Here is a 10,416-nt window from a genome sequence, read left to right on the forward strand (position 1 = left end):
AGGGGAAAGCATTGAGTCCCTGCCACTTGAGAATGGCATGAAGGGACTGGAAACATTTAGCTTGGAGGGGAAAAGATTTCGAGGAGACTCGTTAGCTGTCTTCATGTATTTGAAGGACTGTCATGTGAAAGCAGGATTGTACCTGTTCTACTTGATTCCAGAGGGCAGAACTAGAATTTACAAAGAGGCAGATTTAGGATTCATATAGGGAGAGACTTGCTAAGAATCAGAGCTCTCCAAAAGTGGAATGGGCTTCCTGGGGAGGTAGTGGATTTTCCCTCAGAGAAGATCTCCAAGCAAACACCAGATGACCACTCATCATGTATATTGTAGAGAGGTTCTTGTTCAGGTGTAAATTGGGTAAGATGATCTCTGAGATGCCCTCTGATTTTGGAGATGCTTTAATTCTGTGAAGTATTTGTCAAGGGTCTCAGGGCTGTATGGCTCTATCCTTCATCCCAGCATATTCTTTGAGGAGCAATCACCCTCTAACTAGCAATACCACGAATAACACTTTGCACTCACAGGGCGTCTTTCCTCTGAAGAGCTCTCAGCAGTTTTCTGAGTGAAATCATTTTCCAACTGCCTACAACGATCATTGTCCAGCTGTCTGATTTACCATTTCTCTAACTTCTTGGATGAGGACCACTTTTAGCAGCCACAGTAAAGCTGGATCAGGGAAAATGAATTTGGAATTGTAAATCAAATTTCAGTATCCATTTCTGTTTTATTTTATGATGGATGCAGTAGACCAGAAAATGCCAGAATTTATAGTTGAGAAAGAATTATGGTCCATTTTTCTCCTGAGAATCTGGCTAAGTTTCCAGTTCTCAAGTCTTATTGATTAAATGGGGTTTGAAAACAATTTGTCGTTAGACTTTTTCCATGGATGCCCTCTTTCTGGGTTAATATCTTCTTTACAAATGGAATACAATCATTTAATTCTGTCTTTAGGATCTGAAGATCACAGCTAAAGACAAATCTCTGTAATGACACCATTGGTTTGCAGGATCATACATTCAGAGTTGAAGGGGCCTTAGAGAGCATCTAGTCCAACATTCTCATTTTACAGATTAAGAAACTGAGTCCCAGAAATGTTGAATGACTTGCCCAGAGCCACACAGATACTAAGCAGTAATGCAGTGAACCCAGATTCTCTTACTCCAGATATGAGCTCTGTCCCTATACATTTCCTTTCCAACCCCTGTTATCAATAGGTCCTTTACCCTGACAGAGCTGGTTCCATGATCCATGTCTTCGTGGGAATGACAAATGATATTTATGTATAACTGGCAAGATCCCAAATGAGTATTATTCGCACAGCATTGAAAGTTTGCTTTTCAAGTAACCCCATAGAGCAGAGAAAAATAAAGACTCTGTTGGCAAAATGATGTCCCACACCAGCTACCCACCCCCACCCCATCCCTACTATATATCTGAACTGAGCCCAAAGGAGCAGATGGGAAGAAGAAAAGAAGGCAGAGGGAAACAGTTGGGCCTATTAAGTCATGGCCATTTCCAAATCTCTGGAGGCTCCAGTTGTCAGAATATATTCCTCATATTTTTCAGTCCTATTTCTCGTTTTAGCATTTTGGCCAGGATTCTAAGTAGAGAGAATTTTTGCTAAAAATGAACTAATTAAATGCTTTATTCCAAACAAAATAATGGAAATACACTAGTCTTTCTCAGACACTAAATCTGTTTTGAGGATCCATCCCTTCCTTGGAATAGAATTAGCTCAATTCAATTTAGTTCAATCCCGTAAATATTTTTTAAATTAGTTGGTTGGTTGGCTGTTGTCCTTCATTTTCAAGGAGGACCAAAACGACATTACTATGTCGGGGTCAAGGTACAATATTTCTAACCATGGCTGATCTTTCTAATATGAGCTCAGAAGGCTCTACTACAAGTCGGGCACAAATAGTCCATATGAATGTTTGGAATGAATGTTTGACCTTATATTGTTACCATAGATAGAAAGATGATAATATATTATAGGCTGCTTTAAGATCTGCAGTGCACTTTCTTCCAAATAACTTTAAGGTTGGAAACCACAGGGAGGTTAGGTGACAGAGAAGTTGTCACATAGTTGGGGAGTATCTAAGGTATGATCAGAACCCAGATTTTTGCTGCTTACAAGGACAGGATTTTTTCTCCCATGATGCCATTCAACATAGGATAAAGTCATAAATTAAAAGTTGAAGGAAACCTCAAAGAATATCTAATTCACTATATTCACTTTGCAGATTAATTGACCTGCCCTTAATAAATGCCTATGACATTCCATACTCTACTAAACACTGAGGTCAAAAGACAAAAGTGAAACAGTTTCTGACCTCAGGGAGGTCATTCTAATGAAGGAGAGAGCATGCAAATATATAGGGAAATATGAGGAAATTGAGGCCCAGAGAGGTTAAGTAACTTGCCAAAGATCATACTGGTAGTAAGCAGCAGAACTTGGATGTAAACCCAGCATTGATTCTAAATTTCCTTTCCACTATCTTATGTTGTTTACCCCTTTTCTTTTTCTACACTTCAGTAGGTCTATGATTTCAAAGATGATCGGTCTGCCCACCCTTGGTGCCCTTCAAAGGAGCTTATGATCTAGTAGTGGATGAGTATATGATCAGTACCAAAATAGCTATAATATAAAATAAACCAAAGAAACTACATAAAAGAAGCAAAAAAAAATGTGCTAGGAGAGGTCTTAAGAGGAAAAAACTTATTTCCAGCTGGCTCAAGTCGAAGAAAATTTTCTAGAGAAGTTGACATTTGGGCTAGGCAGAGCAGATAAAATTCCAATAGGTGGAGATGAGGACTATGCTATTATCTCTATTGGTTAAAAAATTCCATCATCTCTTCAAATTTTATCTTATTTTATAGGATAAATATTTATTGAAGGCAATGTCAGGTTGATAAGCTATTTTTAAGTGCACATGAATTTATAGACATAGGAATTTTTTTTCTCTTTCTTTTTTTCTCTTACCTTATCTAAAGGACAAGTTGAGGGTGGAAAATACACATGAAGTGTCTTCTACAAACATTTTTCAAGGTTGAACAACTCAAGGCTTGCTCATCTGCAGTATTCCTTAGAGCCTAGAAACAGCTTAAAATGATCATTCTGCCTGGCTTGTCAAAAAGAACATGCATCTCTACTGAACCTAGCTTTACTTTCACTGTTTCACATTTTACTTTGGTTCTTCTTCCCCACATCTTGAGCTTTCAGTTCTAGGGGAATGAACAAAGTAGATCATAGGTAACTGTTGAGGTTTAGTTATGAACAGGTGGGGATGGGTGGCCAGGGTTGACTCTGGAATAATTCAGTACTAAAAAATGGTAAATAAATGCTAGAAGATATATGTCCTTTTTTCTCTACTCATCCCATTAAAATCTTGCCAACAACTGGCCTTGTCGCCAACGACTGGTACTGATTGTGTTGTGCTGAACATTGCTCAATTCTTTTTTTTTTTTTAACTTTCATTGAAGTTAGTCTCCAAAATTTGGCTGTTTGGCTTTCTTTGAGAGTTGGTTATTTCAAGTTGTAGTGGAAATAATACTGGACTGGGAGTCAGGAGACCCAGATTCAACTCCTGGCTCAACTTGGACAACTAACTCCCCTAGATGTGTGACTTGAGATGAGTCACTGTGCTTCCAACAGAAAGTGTTGGTTTTTTGCTCTTTGAAAAAGATACACTTGCACTTCCTCCTTCGTTGGGTTGTCATGAGGAAACTTAAAGTATTTAAGAAATAAGAGGTCTTAGCTTATTCATATTTGATTCCCTCATCATTCACCATGATGGTTCCACCATCCTCTAAGCCATAAAGGCTCAAAATTTCATCCACCTTTGACTATTTTGTCTTCCTCTCGTCATAGCTAACCAGTGGTCAAGTCTTATAGATTCTACCTTCACAAGAGTTCTGGCATCCATTCCCCTCCATCCTCACCCTCCATCCTTTTCCATTCCCATTTCAATGCCCCTAGTCTAGTCCCTTATAATATTAATTCATTTACATTACTATTATGTTATTTGTCCTTTTTTCTGGAAGAGGACCATGACATGAAAATACCCCTCTATTTAAAAATCTTCTGTGGTTCATAATAAATAACCTTTGTATAATAAGAAAGTTCTCATCATGGCTTAAAGACTGCCAATGATGGGGAACCCACAGCTTTTTGAAGCTGCCTATTCCACTTAGGGGGAGGTCTGCTTGTAAGAAAATTTTTCCTCTTTACTCATTCATAAGATGAAAGGATTGGATTCTATGGCCTTTAAGATCCCGTCCAGCTTTAGGTCAGTATTTTACATTGAGCCCCATATCTGCCTTTCAGCAATTTATGCCCTTTGTTTCTTGTTCTGCCCTCTGGAAATGTGTCTTGAAAGCATCTTTTGCTGTGTCAAAACTGCCTGTTATACCATCTTCAGCAGCTCCACACTTGCCACACTGATGGCTTCTAACACACTCTGGTACTTCAGGGCCATCTTTGGGTGTTGCTGTAAGGAGCCTCCCCCATCTCATTTTATTGTACTGGAATATTTGGGTTTGAGTTAAAATTTTTATCAAAAAATACGTCAGAAAATAATGATTATACATAACCCCCTTGACTTTTTTTTTAAACAAAAGGATACTTTCCCATTAGAATGTGAGCTCCTTGCAAATAGGAATTATTTTATTCTTTTTGATTATATCTACAGTACCCAGCATAATACCTGAGACATAGCCTCTTAATAAATACATGTTGATTGATGGACTAAATTTATCAAAAGAGAACATGGAGGGATTATTTATATTTAGGTGTATATATGTATGTGTGTATATATATATATGTGTGTATATATATATATATGTATGTGTATACATATGTGTGTGTGTGTGTGTGTGTGTGTATACACACACCTCTGTTACTGCAATGATTCCAATATGGGTTATCCTATTAGTTCTGATAAAGCATCATTAGGGCAGCTAGGTGGCATAGTTGATAGAGTGTTGGTCCTTAAGTCAAGAAGACTCATCTTCTTGAGTTCAAATCTGGCCTCAGACACTTAGTAGCTATGTGACTCTGGGCAAGTCACTTAACCCTGTTTGCCTCTGTTTCCTCATCTATAAAATGATCTGGAGAAGGAATGGTAAACCACTGTAGTATCTTTGCCAAGAAAACCCCAAATGAGGTCATACAAAGAGTTGGAAGTGACTGAAACTATTGAACAACAACAACAACCAGCATTATAGGTTTTGAGGCTCTCTACAGTCTGGTTCCAATAAACATATCCAGCATCATTTTTTTCACATGTACTCCAAATTGGACTACTCATGTCCCCCATTCTTGCCCTGCCATCTGTCATCTCTTTGCCTTTGATCATGCCAGGCCTAGAATGAACTTCCCTTCATATCTGTCTTTTAAAATACCTCCCTTCAAAGATCAGTTTAAATGTTTTCTTTTCCTTTGAGACATTCCTGACCCATACTTACCCTTCCACATATGAAAGTAATCTCTCCCTAATCAACTTCTCTTAGACCTTTCCATTGTACTAATCAGTAAACTTTCTTTATAAATATATCTACCTACAGATATTTGCACATATGTAGTATATACATTGTATAAATATAGTATATAATATATATATCACTTCTGTATTTTAAGTGTATATATATTTGTTATACATGTGTATATATTTGTATAAATATATGTAATAGATATCTTTTATATTGTAGTTTCTGTTAGAAGAGGGCCTCAGGCATATATCTATGTAAAATCAATTCATAACATAGTAGACCCATGACCAATATTAGTTGAACTGAGTTGAACATAGAAATTGTTACTTCCACGCATACTATTTCCAGTTTTGTCCAAATAATTGAACCACTGAACTGGACCATAGAGGTTTTTGGCCTCCAAGTCAGCTGCTTGTGGTCCAGTCTTTATAACATTCTGTGACAGATAAAACCAAATTGGAGCCATTAGAGGGACACAATCTGTTCATCTAGTGATTTAGCTCTCCTACATCATGCTTGCTAAGTGACATTTTCCCAGTGCTTTGTCACAGTGCTTCCAGTACATCTAACCTGCTAATATTCAGAACTGCTCATTTTTCAGTAACTATTTCACTTTTGCCTTTTATAATCAGCACTTCGCACAGTGCCCAGAATGTATTAAACACTCAATAAATGCTTGTTGATTGATTGATTGATTTTCTCGTGGTACCACCAAGAGATATTGTACATCTTTCCTTACACTGTAGACTGGGTGCCCACAAGTTTCTGCTCTTATTCACATGTCATTATGGGCCAGTATTCCAATGCATTGATCACTAGACACAGCCTTGTGGGGTGCCTTGATTTGCATGGCCACTTCCCCATGCCAGTGTTGCATGGGTGTAGCTCCAAACCAACACAGGTGACTTTGTGTATTCCAGACTGTCCTTCATCCATAATGATGTCTTGCTGGAGCTGGTAGCAGCAGTTCATCACCAGTTATAACAATAACAATGTCAACAAATAGCACTCATAGAGTGCTTTAAAATTTGCAGAGTACTTTGCATTCGTTATGTGATTTGATCCTCAAAGCAACTCTGAGAGGTTGCAGATATTATCCCCATTTTACAGATGAGTTAACTGAGGCACAGTAGAGTTCAGTAACTTAGAGTTACAAAGATAGTAAGTGGATTCAAATGCCTAAATCCAAGTTCAGTACTCTATGCACTCTGCCACCTTTAAACTCAAAGTCAAAGGAAGGAATTCTTCTTTCTGATCTCTTTTTTCTTCATGGGTAATTGTTCTCCTTATACTTACTTTCATCACAGAAGACATAGGTGATAAAGCAGGATTCAAGAAGAAAAATGACAGATCCTTTGGCCTAATGACCTTGGGCAATTTCCAAAGAAAGCCCTTTTGTCAACTTTAATAAAATGGAGCAGTAGAAACTGCTGATTTGGGGGGTTTATATAAAACCAATTTCAATTTTAATGCTGAAATGAATTTATTATACTTTTTGCTTCAAGCCAACTGCTAATTGCTTTACCTTTATCACAACCACATTGGAGATGATCATGCACTTGGCTAATCTGTATTATTAGTCTTTTTGAGTTGAAAATTATCTGAAAAAAATACAGCAATTTGCCCTCCCCACCCCTACCTCCAAGATCTGTTCACTTGGTTTATTTAAAGCTCTACCAAGAATTGCCAAAATCTTCTAGATTTTTAAAATTTAAAAACCCTTAGCTGGATATTTGTCATGAATTTTTATTGCTTTATATGGGCTCCCTCAAGATCATTGATGTCATTGTTAACCTTGAGTGCAGTGCCAAAACTTGAGATATTAACAAGATCTTCAACTCACTTATTCCTAACCTTTGTGAGTGACAGTTTGCTTTTATTTGACTATGTATCAGGTGTTTTTTTTTTTAAATAGTGACAACATTTTGAAATCAAATAGATTTTAACTAGATATATAAGATAGATAGCCAAACATACAGGACGGTGGGATTTAAAGTCAGAGGTGACCTAACTCCTCTAGTCCAACCATTTCATTTTAACAAATGAGGAAACTGAGATCTCCCAGAAAGTAGGTGGTTTGCCCTAAATTACAAACATGGTACACAGCAGAACCAGGAATCAAACACAGGTCTTCGGACTCCAAACCCTATGTTCTCCCCAAGGCATTTACTGTTCTGATGAGACTATTACCTATTAGCTTATTTTGTATCTGCCTAAAGGTGTACAAGCCTGTTAAGAACATGGGGGGTAGCAGAGAGGGGTGGCAAATCAACTATTGGAATGTCTTTAATGGCAAACATTTATTAGGAAAATGTAAAATTCAGCACATAAATCTTGAAAATAAGAATGGGATATATCTAGAATTTATTTGTGAAGGAAAATGTTAAATGAAAAGTTAAATGGTTGTAAGTTACATATGTGTAAAGCATTGGTAAATCCTATCAGTGTGTGTAGAAGGAATTTCCATAACACTGTTTATACCATTCTAGTACGATTTATCAGTTTCCACCTTAAATTCATTTTCAAGACAACCAGTATACACCTTGTATGAACTGCATGATTAAATTCAACCATTGTAACCTCTTAGAGCTAGAATCAATCAGTCGATCAGCAAACATTTTTAAGAATGTATGGGCCAAGCATTGTGCTAGAAGGTTCCTTCAAGATCATATATCCCAACCTCATTATTTTACATATAAGGAAACAGGCCCAGAGAGGTGAGGTGATTTGTCCAAAGACAGACACAGAGTAAATGGCAGAGCTCGGGTTTGAACCCATGATCCACGCTGATGAAATCACAGGTACTAGCCAAAACAAAATGAAGCAAACAAAAAATTCCCGAGACTTAGCATATTACCATGCATATTATCTAGAGGCATCTAGGTGGTACAATGGATAGAGTTCTGGGTCTGAAGTCAGGAAGGGCCTGATTTCAAATCTAGGTTCATATATTTACCAACTGTGACCCTGGGGAAGTAACAACCTCTGTCTGCCTCAGTTGCTTCAAATGTAAAATGGGGATCGTAATAACACCTCCCTCCCAGGGTTATTGTGAGGCTCAAATGAGATAATATTTGAAAAGCATCTAGCATAACATCTTGCACATAGTAGGTGCTTAATAAATGCTTGTTTCCTTCCTTCTTCCCATGCCCTTATTAAAAGCTCACATTTATTTATTACTTGGAAGTTTACAAAGTATTCTCTCCTCACCTCAAAATCCCTCTAAGTTAGATGCTACAAGTATTTTAAACTCCATTTTGCAGATGAGAAAATTGAGGCTTCTTACTCCAAGTCCAGGATATTCACAACCCTACTTGTCTTCTAAGAGGAGCTCACTGGATGTTTGTTGGTTTGGATACCATGGTGCTGTGTGATTAAAAGCATCAGCGGCATCTGTAAACGAGAGAGTAATTTTATTAGGACATAATGAAGCAGTATCCATCACTCCTCATTAGGAAGGCTGGTTTATGAAAAGAGTCCAGAATAATGTTAATGCAATAATTGGCATTTTTGGAGGATGGGAGAGAGGCAGATTTGATCGATATTCACACCTGGGTTAAAGCTGAGAGAAGCAGGAAAGCTTGGAGCCAGTAATCTCCCCCATGTTCCTCTTTCCATTTGGCAGATTATGGTGACTTAAACCTTCATTTTCTCCCTTTCCTATCATAGCACTTGGTCTGCAAGTGAAAAATTACGGCAGTTCTTAAACTTTAATATCAATAATTACTTTTGAAAGATTTGATCCCACTGTATCCATGCAGAGATTGCGCACTAAAGTGAAATAAATATATTCTGCGGCTCAGCTGTGTAACTATAGAAACCTGTCCCCTCAGTGTTTCAACAGAAAATGTAAAAGACTTCTCATTTGGAAAGGAGTATGTGGTTCAGAATTGATTTATGAATAGTTTAGGCTTCAGAAATCTATTCAGTTATTCCATGTTTGGTTGAGGGAAAAATCTAGCTGGGCAAGATGTTAGTATTATATACATATACATTTATATACCCACATATATAAGATGTTAATATATATTTACACATATGTGTGTGTGTGTGTCAAGGGTTCTTAACCTTTTTGTATGTCTTTGGTAGTCTGGTGAAGCCTATAGACTCCTTCTCAGAAGAATGCTTTTTAAATGCATTAAATAGAATGCATAAGATTACAGAGGAAATCAATGATCAGTTATCAAAATATTAAAAGAACAAGTCCATGGTCCCTTGGCTAAAAACCCCTGGTACAAGGGTGGGGAACCTGTGGCCTCGAGCCTACATGTAGCCTTCTAGGTTCTTGGGTACAGCCTTTTGATTGAGTCCAAGTTTTATAGAACAAATCCTTTTATTAAGGAGATTTGTTCTGTGAAGTTTGGATTCAGTCAAAGGGTCACACTTGAGGACCTAGAGGGCCCCATGTGGCCTCAAGGCCGCAAGTTTGCCACCCTGCCTGAGTATATGGATATATGTCTGTAATATGTAATCATTTAACTATATATGTACTTATTTACACATATTACATACACATACATATGCATATATATTACACATATGCATATGTTGTTATTGAGTCATTTAAATCTTGTCCAACTCTTCATGACCCCATTTGGGGTTTTCTTGGCAAAGATACTAGAATAGTTTGCCATTTTCTTCTCCAACTCATTTTAAAGATGAGGACACTGAGGCAAACAGGGTTAAGTGACTTGCCTAGGATCACACAGCTGATAAGTGTCTGAGGCCAGATTTAAAGTCAGGAAGATGTCTTCCTCATTCCAACTCCAGTGCTCTATCCACTGTGCTACCTAGTTACTCTTAGACATATAAATATATATTGAAAAGACAGGGAGAGGATAAATGGATAGAGAGATAGATAGATAGACAGACAGACAGACAGACAGACAGACAGACAGACAGACAGACAGACAGACAGACAGA

The 10,416-nt window shown here is 37.6% G+C and overlaps 1 protein-coding gene across 3 annotated transcripts in view; it reads left to right on the forward strand.

The window, feature by feature from the left end:
- DLG2 (discs large MAGUK scaffold protein 2) overlaps positions 1–10,416 on the forward strand; it is a 1,559,742-nt gene that overhangs the window by 1,473,649 nt on the left and 75,677 nt on the right. The window lies entirely within an intron of this gene.

This window comes from Vombatus ursinus, unplaced genomic scaffold, assembly GCF_900497805.2.
Source record: "Vombatus ursinus unplaced genomic scaffold, bare-nosed wombat genome assembly UNPS02005659.1, whole genome shotgun sequence".
Classification (NCBI taxonomy): Eukaryota; Metazoa; Chordata; class Mammalia; order Diprotodontia; family Vombatidae; genus Vombatus; species Vombatus ursinus.